The 13,140-nt window shown below is 36.7% G+C and overlaps 1 long non-coding RNA gene and 1 pseudogene across 4 annotated transcripts in view; both read left to right on the plus strand.

Moving 5' to 3' along the window:
• Positions 1-13,140, plus strand: part of LOC143669035 (uncharacterized) — a 69,160-nt gene that overhangs the window by 13,515 nt on the left and 42,505 nt on the right. For 2 of the 4 annotated variants that reach the window (XR_013168660.1, XR_013168659.1), the window contains exon 2: positions 5,076-5,274. This is a non-coding gene — a long non-coding RNA (uncharacterized LOC143669035). Of the gene's footprint in view, positions 1-5,075; positions 5,275-7,874; positions 8,022-13,140 lie in introns of all 4 variants that reach the window. The other 2 variants (XR_013168661.1, XR_013168662.1) reach the window with 2 other exon arrangements.
• LOC143669124 (acidic leucine-rich nuclear phosphoprotein 32 family member E pseudogene) lies at positions 10,493-11,217 on the plus strand (annotated as a pseudogene).

Raw genomic sequence — 13,140 nt, forward strand, 5'->3', positions numbered from 1 at the left:
ATTATGAGTCATAAATTCTTGATTATCTGTCACATATTGAGAGCATATGGGCTTGCCCCTATCAGTTTATTATTCTAATTCTTTTTAAAAATCAATGATGAACTCTTTAAACCCACCTTCTCCTTCCACCAACAGGGACGGTTTGATCACAAAGCAAGGGATAAATCCCAAATTCTAATGCTTCCTCCAGGGGATCCTATTTCCACTACTTTTACTCTCTTTTCACCATTAGGGTCCCACAAAAGAAGTGATGTGTTTGAAATGAAGCCAGGAAGGGGTCTCCAGGGAGGTAATTTTTCAAGTATTTCTTTGTTCAGCGTATAGAACTTGCAAATGTTAATTTGCTTATCTTAATCAGTCCTGTCATGGCCACCAAAATGTCAAGGCAGCAACTATCCAACTTCTAAAGCAAACTCAAAAGTGTTCTGTACTTTGCAACAAGTGGTCTTCATTATGGCCTTTAAATTTATTTTGAGTCACTACAAACAGGATACAGTGGGAAGAGCCAGGCAGGTACTTGGAGCAGATTGTTTTCTCTCTCCAAAGCTCATTTGTAAAATGGAGATCATAATCATACTTTGCAGAGTCACTGTGGGTTGAAAAGAATTAGAAGCCTTCTTCATATTGAAGTTTAAGCTGATGAATGACAAAAATACACATTCCTCATTGGACCCCAAATAATGAAATCTCAGAATTGTAAAAATGAATTTAGAATGATAAAAAGTTCCTGAGGGTGGGGAACTGGCCACATATTAAGAAATAAAAATCAAATTGACATCAGACTTCTCATCAGCAACAAGAGATCCTAGGAGGCAAGGTGGCAAAGCCTTCACAGTTCTGAAGGATATTGACCTTCATCCTTGAATTCTATGCCTGGTCAAATAGTCAATAAAGTTGTGATGACACAAAAAGTACACAATTCATACATTCCCTGTGAACATATTACCTGAGGGGTTACTGCAGAGATAAAGGAATTTTCAAAAGAGAATAACATGAGATATAAGAAAGAATCGCAATATGGTGATTATAGAGAATTTTCCGTTCCTATAGTTCAGAACAGCATGGGATGGATCCACGTTGGTCACTGAACCTGCAGAAATTATGGGTTAACCTAGAGAGACCGTATCCCCAACCTGCTGCATCCCCCATATTGCAAAATAATTAAAAAAAAAAACAACATTAAAGACCTAGAAGTTACAGTCGCAAAAAAAAGAAAGAAAGAAAGAATCACAATAAAGTGTTACTAGAAGAGGTATGCAAGGCTAAAAATAAATTTTAAAAGGATCAGATCGATATTAATTGGAATCCTCTTTGGAGCAGCAAAGGTTAATGGTGCAAGATCACCTTATGATTTTTATGAATCCTTTATGAATAATAGTTATATATTCACACTAGTTATTTACTCCTTTTAGAATAAATACTTAAGGACAAAGCATGTAAGAATTAATTGAATCTTATTAATTTAAGTGTTACAAACTTTGGCAATAAAAGATAATCAAAAGTGGGTAATAGGGAGGGAAAGAGGGAGTAAAGTGTTAAATATTCATAATAGAAGTCAACAGATACTAAAACAGATACTATCTAAAAGATAACTCAAGAAGTATGGAATGACAGAACTTGATACGGATATCCTCTTAAATATACAGTTTTATACCTCTAAAAAAATTAGAGGTATAAAAATTGGAAAGGAAGTGGAAAACTATCATTATTAGTAGATAATATACTTCTATAATTGTAAAATTGTAGAGAATTTTCTTAAAAACTACTACAATCAATAATTTAACTTAATAAGTTAGATAAACATATCAGAAACCAATAGCCTTAACACTTCTCGATATATACCCCAAAGAATTGAAAGCAGGCACTCAAACAGATATTTGCACACCAGTGTTCATAGTGGCAGTATTCATAATTGCCAAAAGGTAGAAGCAACACAAGTATGCATCAACGACTGGAGAAACAAAATGGAGTATATACATACAATGAAATATTATTCTGCTGTAAAATGTAAGGAAGTTGTGATACAAGCTACAAACTGGATAAACCTTGAAGACAATGTGTTAAATGCAATAAGCCAGACACAAAAGAACAAATATTGTGCAATTTCACTCATGAAGTAATAAGAACATGCAAATTCTTAGAACACCGGTTAACAAGCAGACAGTATATGGGGAATGGGAAATCAATGCTTAATTGGTACAGAGTTTCTGGTTGGGGTGATGGAAAAGTTTTGGTGATGGATGGTGGTGTTGGTAACCCAACATTGTGAGTGTACTTAACATCTATTTGAAAGTGGTCAAAATGGGACATTTTATGTTTTATATATGTTGACTGAAAAACTTCATAAAAAGAGAAATCAAAAGCCTTAATAAAGTATAAGAAATGGCAATCTTTATAAAAATAGCTGAAGCTAAACTGCCAAGAAGAAATTGAATTAGAAGTATATATTTATATAAAACCTTCTTGAGGAAAACATGAAATTGTTCCTGAAGGACCCCAAAGTAAAAACAAACAAATGAAAAGACATTATGTATACTAGGGTAAGAAGAGTCCAACATCATGAAGATATCAGCTCCTCTTGAGTTATTTTTAAAATGTAATATGATCCCAATAAAAAATAGAAGCTAGCCAAACAATTCTGATGTAGAAGAGAAGTCATAATCCATATTAGATATTAAAATATACAACAAAACCTCAATAATTTCAAACAATGTGTTGCTGTGGCATGGACACAGAGGAAAAGAAGAAATTGTGATGAATAATTGAAAATACATACTGAAGCTTAGCATACAGTAAAGATGATATCCTTAAATCAGTGGGGAAAGAGAGGACTTTTTAACAAATGTTTTCGAGACATCTAGGTAGCCAACTGGAATGAGATACAAGAGGCTCCTTACCTCTTACTGTATTCAACAGGCTGTAAAATGATCTGGAAATAAACGTAAAAAAAATAATAAAACAAAACTATAAAGTACTAAAAGGAAACACAGATGATATCCTTTATATTCTTGGAACAGGAAAACCCTTTTCACCTATGACTCGAAATCCAGGAATTGGAAAAAGAAGAGTTTCACTATGTTAAAAAAAATAAGTAATTTTTGAGGGCAAAAAAATATCATGCAACACAAAGTCACAAAACAAATGACAAAGTGGGAAAAATATTTCTAACTCATTTTGCAGGCAAATAGCTGATCTCCCAAGTGGTTTAAGGAGTTCCTTGACAGTGGTAATACAAGTTAGTAATCAGTAGAAAACTGGGCAAAGGATATTTACAGAAAAATAAAAGCAAATAACCTTTAAGTATATAAAAGACTTAGACTCCTTGTATAGAGAAATGCAAATTAAAACTATGCTGGGATATCAGGTTTCATCTACAAGATTAGCAAACATCTGAAATCCATGGTAAATATGTAAAGAAATAAAAACTCATTCATTGCCTGCAAAGAGTATAAATTTATACATCTCCCCCATGTATAAAGAAATTTGACAATACTTATTTAAAATTAAAAATACATTTACTCAATCCAATAATCCAGTTCCAGGAATCTATTTTACAAGATCCACCTCATTTTTACATAATTATCTAAGTACAAGATTTTTCATGGTGGCATATTTGTTATATATAGCAAAAGAGTAAAGCAATGTCATCTAGTTGAAGAATGGTGAAATAAACTATCTCATAGCCACTCAATGGGATACTATGAAGTATCCCAAAAGAGAAAGAAAAAAACAAGGGATCTCTCTGTGCATTGATGTGGACATGCCTTCAGAAAATATTGTTAATAGTATTCAGCCTACTATAAATTCAATGTGCTATCTTTTGTATCCAAAAGGAGAAAGTAAGTACGTATTTTCAGTTTTGCTCTATCTGCATAAAGAAACATTAAAGCCTAAAGAAGCTAATAGAAGTGGCCATCTGTACTCAGTGGGGTACATTGGAAGGAGACTCAAAGTATACCTTTAGACCTATGTGAATGTATTTCCTAATGGTTTAATAAAATAAAAATATAAATGCTTATGAAAGATCTAGATTTTCCTCTTAGATCACTTCTGTAACTGTTTTTTTCCTATGAGCAAATAAGTCTTATTTTCCCAACTTTAAAAAAACGCCTTCTTCAATAGTAGATTTATGAGACATATATCCACACACCAGAATATTAAGTAGCAATTGTTAAGAATGAGGTAGCTCTATAGTTCCTTCATTCTGATGTACAGGTGGAGGAAGTACTCTCAGTTCTGATCTTTGTCTGTGTGGCTGGTTAATGAAATGCACTGAGCCTGCCCTGAAGTCTTGGCCATCTGTAAGAAGAGGAGGAAGAGGAGAGCTGGTTGCTTCCCTCTGTGCCTCAGGCTCCAAGACCACTTACCTGTGCAGCCCTGCCTTGGGCAAGGTGCGGTCCTTGTTCACCCATCAATAAATCAGCCTCGCATGCTATACGCATTCCAAGGGTCAACAGTTCCCTTGGCCAGGAAGTACTTCCTGACCTGGATTAGAAGTTCTTCTCTTAGTCCTTTCCACCCATTACTCATTTTATTTCCTGGAATCACTAAAAAAAAAAGTGACTATGATTCATTCCTTTTTGATATGATATCATTTCAGATATTTAAAGACTATTACCATGGCCCACCCAATGTTGTGTCACTTCTCTACTAAGCTCCTGACACTATCTCCAGGGAACTGCATCTTTTTAATGGCTATAATTCCACTAATTCCCGAACCCTCATGCTCCAGTCTCTCAGCCATTCCTTGGAACTACAGACCATTTCCTTGGATATACATTTGATTTTTCCCTACTTCTCCACCTACCTCTTACAAGTCTCTTTTTCGCCCCTTTGCCATTCAAACAGAAAGAGAAGTGACACATGTCCATGTGAAACAGCCTTTAAAATGTCTTCCAGTCTTCATGCCCCTGGGTAATGCCCTCCCCTTGACTGTGACTGGACCTAGGGACTTTTGTCTAGTGAATAGAAAACAGCAAAAGTGACAGGTTGCTGCTTCCGAGATTAGGCTAGAAAAGCCCATGACTTTCGTCTTGCTGACATTTTCTTCCTGGTTCTTCTCATTGCTTGCTCAGATGAATCCAGCTCCCAGATTGTGAGCAGCCTTCAAGGAGGGGTCCCCATGCCAGGAGGGTGAGGGCACCTCTAGCCAACCGCCAGCAAGGAACCCTGCCAACAACAACAGGAGGAACCTTGTAAGTGATTCCTCCCCAGGTCAAGCCTTGATTTATCTACAGTCACAACTGAAACCTTGACTTGTAATAAACCCTGAAGGTAAGGAGCCACACTTGGATTTCCTGAGCCATGGAAACAGAGGGTATTGAATCATGCCACTAAGTCTGGAGTATTTGTTATGCAGCAATAGCTAATTGATCCATCAGGGAATGAGAACAAAGAGCAAGAAGAAATAACCAAGACCCACCTGAGCCATACATTCCTTCCTAAGGGCAACCAGTCTGAAAAACAAGTATTTGCATTCTGACCTCAGCTTTCTCTCCAGGAAGAAAGAAATTTTCCTGATTCTCTCATTATGGTCAAAATAATTCTCTCATTATTTCCCTATCAGATTAAAATTAGCCTCAAGAAGTTCCTTCGAAGTGGTATAGTTATTTTGAATGGCTTTCATGTCACTACTTTTAAATAGAGACAAAATTTTAATTATCGGTGTTGCTTTAAAAATTGTCAAGGCAACATGGACCTAAGTGTTTTGGTAGTTTTCTCTGAAAAGCCTGATGTTGTGTGGGTGATGAGGCATTGCAGACTAAGACACAGTATAACAGTTCTGAGGTATCTTAAAATAAATTGACATTGCTTTGGTGTCATTATGAAACATGAATTAACAGTAAGGTCATTACTGAATACTATACCAAAAGGTGAAGAAAAAACAGCTTTGAGAAAAGTTGGAGCCATCATAGCCAACAAAGATGGTGGCCTTGAAGATTCTATAATCCAACCATTCGTCCAATGAATAAATCCCTTTTACAAATTCTCCACTAACTCCATTACAACTTGACTAACAAGGTGATATCTATTTAATGCATAAGAATAACCTCCAGGACAACCTCTTGACTCTGTTTGGAATCTCTCAGCCATTGACACTTTATTCTACCTCATTTCACTCTTCCCTCTTCTGGTCGAGAAGGTTTTCTCAATCCCTTGATACAGAGTCTCAGCTCTTTCTAGGATTTCTGTCCCATGTTGCCAGGAAGGTCAACATCCCTGGGAGTCAGGTCCCATGTAGACAGAGGGAAGGCAGTGAGTTTGCTTGTTGTGTTGGCTGGAGAGAGAGGCCACATCTGAGCGACCAAAGAGGTTCTCTTTGGGGTGACTTTTAGGCCTAATTTTAAGTAGGCTTGACCTCTCCTTTGTGGGGTTAAGTTTCTTTTGAACAAACCCCAAGATTGGGGACTCAGCCTATTGAGTTGGTTGTTGGGGCCATTGTTGAAGGCAGTTATTAAAGATTTGCCTGGTTCTGGTTATCTTTGCCTAAACTCCTGTGTCCATTTCATGCATCTGGAATCAGTTTCTCTCATCCACTGACACAAAACAGCTTAAAATGGTCTGAAACGCTACAACTAATGGGTCTCTCCCCGCTATGAGTACAAAACACCTTCTTATTTTATTGGTGTCAAAAGACACATCCATTCATTTAATGCTGAATTTGATGATGCAGTGAGAAAGATAACAAAGTGAATATTTGGGTCCTTAAATGTCTTCTGTTAGAGAATTGGCTAGAGCAGATTTTCATTTGCATTTAAATTAATCTCTTTAGAACAAACTATTCTAAAATGAATTATCCTTTTTATGATATTTACCCAAGTTTCTCAAACATACCAAAATATGTAATGTCAGCTACAAATGCTGTATCCCAGTGGTGAATTCTGCTATTTAGCCATTTGTTACCATAAGGGGTAGAGTAGTAATACAGATTTTTGCCAGGATTTTCCCATGTGTGTTTCTCCCTACTAATCCCATATTTTCTGAGCCTTTTTTTCCTGAGCCCCCTCTCTCTTGCATAATTCCCTTGGCTGGAACCTTTTTATTAATTCCCGACTCCTCTCCTAACATTTGTGGGACCCAGGAGAACAGAGGCTTACATACCATATGACTAAAGATTAAAACTTATAAAATCCAGCTAACGGAATTTACTCCATAAAACATGTACTATTCTCATATCTTAACAAATATACATACATAATGCCAAAATAAAAGGAGATGTGCAAAGCTATGGCTTTTAGATGACTAAAAACGATCAACTAAAATATCAAAATAAACATCAAAGCCAATGGAATTAATTAGTATTGTGGCTGTGTCAGTGTTCTGTAGCTAGCTTAGCAATGCTTAGATGAACAATAAAGGCATGCCTAATTAATACATTATTATATATGTATAGTGTACAGTTTTTACTTGCATTCATTTCAGCCAAGACACGAATAACATTATTATGATAAGGATTTTCACATAATTTCAATCTTATTAACGGTCATGAACTAAGGGACTAAAAATGTCATTGTATGCAGTGTATACCCAATATGATTCAATTTTATCTAAAGTCAAATTTTTAAATTCAAAATTATTCTCATATATGTTAAAAAGCTATTTTTCTTCTCAAATATTTATAATTATTAAAATTAAAAGTAAAATGGAAATCATGATGAATGAATGTCAAAATTTTAATAAAAATTACTTCAATAAAATTGACATTTAGATATATTGAACATCTTATAAAAATAAGCTACTCACAATTCTAGCTTTCAATGTCTGCCTAGTTGCCAACACAAAGACTTGGCATCACTGAGGTTACAGCTAGTCTTAGATATATATTCACATTTAAAAGTAATAATAATTGTTTACTGTAGCAAAATGTCTTCTAGCCACTATGTGCAGCTGTTGAAAATATTTTACTAAATCATCAGTATCTCCAGCACCACAAATTGCAATGGCAAGAGAAGCAAGAAAATGAATGCTGAGCAATCCTGGGAAACAATACTTTATTGTGCAAGAATAGAAGGATCTGGCAGGTTAGTTAATTTCTCTTTTCTCTCCCCCAAATGATTCTACCACTTAAATTCTCCATACACTCAAAAGCAATGTTTGTCTCTGTTGACAGCACAGACACAACCCCAGAATTTTCACAGCACTCAGATACAATCTCCAGTTGTTTCAAGGGCATAGGGAAAAGATATTGAGAAGCATTTCCCTAGGAGTACAAGTGGTATTAGTCATAAAAAAAGATTTTTAAGGTGGTCTTGCTGTAGCAGATCTGAGTACCAAATCTGAGTCTTAGATCCAAGGATACACTGATTAGTCCCAAAGAAAGGGTAGGCCAGTTTGTACTGAACAAAGAAGTCGTGGCACCATTCTTCATCGAATTTAAGCACAAAGCACATTTGGCCTTGCATTCCCATCATAGCATGGCTGCTGACGGTCTTGGCCTGGTGGACTGCATCTAAAGACCCTTATCTCCTCTCCGAGCTGCACTGGCTGCTTTTAGCACGGGAGGAGACACTTGCTATCTTGGCGACAGAATTAGATAACATCATAAACTGTTCAGTGATGTCTGCGTGGTGCCTGGAGGACATTGAACCATGGATCCACATTCCTGCTCCTTCTATCATCTCTTCCAACCTCCTTCTGAATGAAAGCAGCACTTTTCTTTTTAGTAACTGACTTTCCCAGTTCTTCCATTTGGGGCCACCAATTTCTCCTTGCTTTCTAAATTGAGCAGCATGTGCTCTTTCCTAGGGCTAATCGTGTTAATGACAACAAGAAGGTCTATCATCAAAAGTTTACAAAGTGCCAGGCACTTTGTTCCAAGTGCTTGAAATGTACGAACTCATTTGTCCTCACAACAAGCCTATGAGATAGACGTAGTTTTACCAAAGAGGAAACTGAGGTGTGGAGAAGTTAAGGAACTTGCCATAATAAAGGTCACACAACCAGTCCAACTTTCGTCCAAGTCCCTACCTAATTTACAACATCATACTCCAGCATATGGAAAAATAGTGCTTTTTACATACAATAGGCATGCTTGGATTGTTTTATAGGAAAAATAGATTTCCTGACAATTGGTTGAAAGTGGCACATTCGAGAGACAGTATCATATATATATCCACTCATGCTTTTTCTTCCAGAAGATGATACAGTGATTGACACCATCCAGTCCAAAAGTGCCTAAGATCTAGAACCAATCATTAAGACTTTTTTTTCATAGACTGCTTCACGTGCTCATGTGACAAATGGATGGAGCAAAGGGAAAAGAACTTCATGCAACCCACCATAACCAAAAACCTACTGAGAACCTACCAACCTCAGGGATGAATTTGGAATGTTTCCGAGTGTCGCAGCACACAGGGCAGGAAACAGTTAAATCATTTCCCCTAAAGTCACCCCAAATGTCAGTGGAAGGGCTGGGCATGGAGCCCAGGCCTCAGAGTTTCAGGAAGCAAATCACACTCTGACATTTAATCTGTGAGACATTTTGTTTGTGTTTAAGCATTCCCTTGCAATATTTGCAACCCAAACACTGTAGCATGGAGCCAGTGCCTGAAAAACTGGGAAGAAAATCTGACCAGAAGCCAAAGTGTCAGTCCTAGATGCATGATGAATAAAGAAAATCTAACCATGTATGATAAAAGATAGCCTAGGAAAAGTGATCTTTTAAAGTTCTTCTCTTGCAGTCCCGAATACTAAGACAGGTCAAAGAACATTACAATAAGGGTCATCATCATCATAAGATTCCTGCTCTCCAGCCAATGGCCCTCTTATTTCAAAAGCAACAGTTGATGCAACCGATATCTCAGATATTCTCTGAGAATTTGCTGCAGTGGGATTTGGCCTGTCCTCTAATGGGACATCATCACACACCTTAAAGAGTTGAAGGAGTAGAGCAAATACTGACCTCCTATCAAAAGGAGGGACATCTGCAGGGTCTATTTTCTAGAAGTCCGAGAGCTGAATCAAGTGCAAAACTAAAGAATTATCAGGAAGAATTGGTATTTGAGGCTTGGGGCTGGTTCTGGTTCAGCTTCCCTGTGACTATGGAAGAGCCCAAGTCCTACTTGCTCTGGGTGGGAAAACAGACTTTAGAAAGTTTGTGAGAGGGTGCACAGGTGGTTCAATGGTAGAATGCTCAACTTCCATGCGGCAGACCCAGGTTTGATTCCTGGACCATGCACCTCCCCTAAAAATAAAAAAGGTTTATGAGTGTATCTGAGCAGCCATTGAAGGTGAAGGAGTTACATATTGTGTGCATGCTCAAGTGTGTGGACAAGGAGGTAGGGGCAGCCGGATTAGAGTCCCAACGTCTTGGGCTCCATTTGCTATTCTCTTCTCCCTTCTCCACACCTATCTGTTGGTGGTGGAGATTCTATTTGAGTTTATTTTCACTCATTTCCACATCTTTTTAAATTTTAGGGCTGGGGATAATAGGAAAGACAAGAAAAGAGAAGGGAGAAGTGTATTGGCAGAAGCAGAGGAGAAGGACAAGGAGATGAAGAAGGGAATTAACCTGGAGTTAAGGAACAAAGCTCCAGAAAAGGCAACGGAGTTAGTCTTCAATAATTTGCACTGTGTCAGTGGGGAGATTGAGGCCCTGAACTGGAAAGAGAGCTGGAGGGTCTGAGTATGGCTAACGTGGCTGGGCTTCCCAGCTTAAACGAACTTCGAAAGTTGAAACTTGGTGACAATATAATTTCTGGAAGCTTGGAAGCTCTGGCAAAGAAATGTCCAAATCTTATCCACCTCAATCTGAGTGGAAACAAAATTTAAAATCTCAGCACAGTAGAAGCTGTGCAAAATCATAAACATTTGAAAAGTCTCGACTTGTTTAACTGTGAAGTCACAAACCCGGATGATAATAAAGTGTTTTTGCACAACTGCAGCAAAGCACAAACTGAGATGGAAGTGATCAGGGAAATGAAGCACCAGACTCTGAAGAGGAGGAGGAGGAGGAGGGTGGGAATGAAGATGATGAAGAGGAAGAGGAAGAGGAAGCTGGTCAAGGAAGGATCCAAAGAAGTGAAGAAGGAAGATGAAGATGAAGCAGGCTCAGAATTGGGAGAAGGAGAAGTGGGCCTCTGAAGAAGGAAAGGAAGAGGAGGAAGAGGAGGAAGAGAAGAGGAGGAAGAGGAGGAAGAGGAGCAAGAAGAAGAAGATGGTCTTCGAGGGGAAAAGAAGAAATGAGATGCTAAAGATGATGGAGAGGAAGATGACTAGATCATTCTAAGACCAGATTCCCTAGTGTTCCTGGGTTTGCAGTAGAACGATGATGGCCTCTTTATTTTTTCATGTATGATTGCTATCCCTATTGAAGAAAATGTGTAACTTTTTATAGGAAAAGCGTGGTTTTTGCTATTTTTTGCCTTTTTATCATTTCAAGTGAGATTTATTCCTCTGTTTATGAACATATTGCATGCAGAGAAAAGTTTTCATTGACCCCCCCCATTGTGAAATTCCTAGCAATTATTTGGAATCTTAATTTTTCTAAGTCTTTTTCTAAGACTGTATTCAACATTTTTAGAACACAATTAAAACATGATAGCTTTAACACAGGTTTAGTATGGTGTGTTTCATTCGTAACGTTTTAAAGTTATTTAGGAACTAATTAAAATCACAGTAGGCTTCAATATGGAATGGCAATAGTCTCTTGAATGATAAATTGGGTTTTTTTTAGAGGTAATCCAGAAATCTTTAGTTCAAAGACAATGTTTTGTTTTCTTTTGGCTAAGAGTATTTGGGCACTTTTTGTCCCATGTGCAACTTGGAAAGTAGAAGCAGATTCATTAAGGTTCTATTTAGCAGTTGAGTTCATGGATTTTGTGGAGGCTTCTGAAACCTCTGTTAAGCCTGGTGACTGATAAGATTTTATTTTTGGAGGAAAAATTGCTTATACTAAGTTCAGAGATAGACAGGTGATTCCTTTTCTTCTTTAAGCTGCAGATCATGACATGCCAGAGGCTTATTTTGTTTTGTTTTTGGTTGTGCATTCTTTTCCCACTCAATGATTCTTTTATGCTCACCTTCCTTTCTTGTTTCACTTCCTTCCCTCCACATCAAAAAGAAAAGTCAGAAAACTTGTAGATACCCAGGAAAACCTTTAGTCTTTTATCAGAACCACTCTTTCAGATCTTAGTTTTAGACAACCAAGTTAAACAAATCAAGTATTTTCTCAGATACAAATATTATTATCCATATTTATGCAACAGGCACTGCTTAATATAAATCTCTTTATTGACAGCATATATAGACTGTATTGGGAGGATGGAGAAAAAGAAGCAGGAGAGGCTTTTGGAAGCAGCATCATTGTTCTTCAAAAGTCAGAACAATTGCCTTGTTGATAATTAATGAGACACTCAAGTCAATATTTTAAAATTGGCTTCCCAAATGATTTGGATACTACTTTGCAAAGCATTTTTAATTTTCAATTATTTTTCTATAAAGCGTTACCAGATATTACAGCATTTAATTGGAATATAATAGGCAGTTAGAAAATTATTTGAAACTTAATTGATATTAAAATTAAGATTTGTTTTCAAATGGATGTCCAGTAAAAATATTAAAATATTTGGGATAAGTCGGTTGAGTGTGCATGTACGTGTTCCTTATATGGCTAGTAAATACATTGTAATGAGGAGACAAGTACATCTCCCTTTTTGTCATGGAGGCTCCACTGAGCTATCTAAATTTTTTCCCCTTTATTTTGAATATTTGTAAATATTTTTTAAGTTGGTGTCAGCAAATTAATTGTTATGTTTAAATACTGAGACACATTTAAATTACTAAGTATAGTCCTTTTTATTTTTTCAGGAAATGTAATATTTTGGGCTTTTAAAGTAACAATTACAGGGTTATTTTTTGAGAAACTAAAAAACTTGCACAACTGACTGAAATAAAATTCTTGGAATAAGTTTGGTTAGAGGGATTGGAATCTCCAAAAGACTTAACATTTTACTCCCTTTCAACAATTGAAATTGCCCCATTTTAGCCCATAAAAATTCTTATTGCATAGTACGCCAGAATATAAAATGCTTATTTTAAAAATTAAATTTATATGTTGGCTTTCTTATCAATCATTGTACTGTGCAATAAAAAATAGAGTTCTTTGGTTTGAAAACAGCAGCCTCCAGATAACTTTTAAAA

Source organism: Tamandua tetradactyla, chromosome 25 (genome assembly GCF_023851605.1).
Source record: "Tamandua tetradactyla isolate mTamTet1 chromosome 25, mTamTet1.pri, whole genome shotgun sequence".
Lineage (NCBI taxonomy): Eukaryota > Metazoa > Chordata > Mammalia > Pilosa > Myrmecophagidae > Tamandua > Tamandua tetradactyla.